Here is a 1,835-nt window from a genome sequence, read left to right on the forward strand (position 1 = left end):
ATCTACAATGTCAGTTCTGTCACATACTAAGGTCCCTTATACAGCTGACCCTTGAACAACATGGGTTTGAATTGCACAGGTCTACTTATACGTGGAGTTTTTCCAACAGTAAATACTACAGTACTACATTATCCGTGGTTGAATCCACAGACGTGGAACCAGGGATACAAAGGAACTGTGTGTATATGAAGGGTCGACTGTAAATTATACATGGATTTTCAACTGCAAGGAGGGTTGACGTCCCTAACCCATGCATTGTTCAAAGGTCAACTGTATTCTCAGCTTTCTGTCTGGGTCTCTCTTTTCTCCAACTCATCTGTTTGCCTCTCTCTATGCAAATACTATGCTGGTTTAATTACTATAGTTTTCTAAGTCTTGATATCTGTAGGATAAGTACTTCCTATTTATTCTTCTTCATAATTGTCTTCGATATTCTTGGTTTCTTAAGTTTTCATATGAATTTTAGAATCAGTTTGTTAAGTTTCATGAAAAATCCTGTTGGAACTTTGTTTGGAATTGCCTTGAACTGATAGATTAATTTTTGGAATTGTGGACATCTTTAAGTTAATGAATTTTTCTATATGGAAAAATGGTATATATCTCCTCTCATTAAAGTCTTCTTTTAAGTCCTTCAGTAGTGCTTACAATATTTTCCTAAACATAATGGGCATTTTTGTTAGAGTTTTACTTAGGTTAAAAGCGTTGCTTGTTATTATGAATAGTAGCTTTATTTTAACTAGTTTCATCTTTTTATTTTTTAAATTTTATTTATTTATTTTAAACATCTTTATTGTAGTATAATTGGTTTACAATGGTGTGTTAATTTCTGCCTTATAACAAAGTGAATCAGTTACACATATATGTATGTTCCCATATCTCTTCCCTCTTGCATCTCCCTCCCTCCCACCCTCCTTATCCCATCCCTCTAGGTGGTCACAGAGCCCTGAGCTGATCTCCCTGTGCTATGCGGCTGCTTCCCACTAGCTATCTATTTTACGTTTGGTAGTGTACATATGTCCATGCCACTCTCTCACTTTGTCACAGCTTACACTTCCCCCTCCCCATATCCTCAAGTCCATTCTCTAGTAGGTCTGTGTCTTTATTCCCGTCTTGCCCCTAGGTTCCTCATGACCTTTTTTTTTTTCTTAGATTCCATATATATGTGCTGGCATATGGTATTTGTCTCTCTCTTTCTGACTTACTTCACTCTGTATGACAGACTCTGGGTCCATCCACCTCACAAGAAATAACTCAATTTCGTTTCTTTTTATGGCTGAGTAATATTCCATTGTATATATGTGCCACATCTTCTTTATCCATTCATCTGTTGATGGACACTTAGGTTGCTTCCATGTCCTGGCTATTGTAAATAGAGCTGCAATGAACATTTTGGTACATGAATTTTTTTGAATTATGGTTTTCTCAGGGTATATGCCCAGTAGTGGGAGAGATTAGTACAAGCAGCTCTATGCCAATAAAATGGACAAACTGGAAGAAATGGACAAATTCTTAGACATGCACAACCTTCCGAGACTGAATCAGGAAGAAATAGAAAATATGAACAGACCAATCACAAGCACTGAAATTGAAACTGTGATTAAGAATCTTCCAACAAACAAAAGCCCAGGACCAGATGCCGTCACAGGTGAATTCTATCAAACATTCAGAGAAGAGCTAACACCTATCCTTCTCAAACTCTTCCAAAATATAGCAGACGGAGGAACACTCTCAAACTCATTCTACGAGGCCACCATCACCCTGATACCAAAACCAGACAAAGATGTCACAAAGAAAGAAAACTACAGGCCAATATCACTGATGAACATAGATGCAAA

The sequence above is a fragment of the Phocoena phocoena genome, chromosome X, assembly GCF_963924675.1.
Source record: "Phocoena phocoena chromosome X, mPhoPho1.1, whole genome shotgun sequence".
Classification (NCBI taxonomy): domain Eukaryota; kingdom Metazoa; phylum Chordata; class Mammalia; order Artiodactyla; family Phocoenidae; genus Phocoena; species Phocoena phocoena.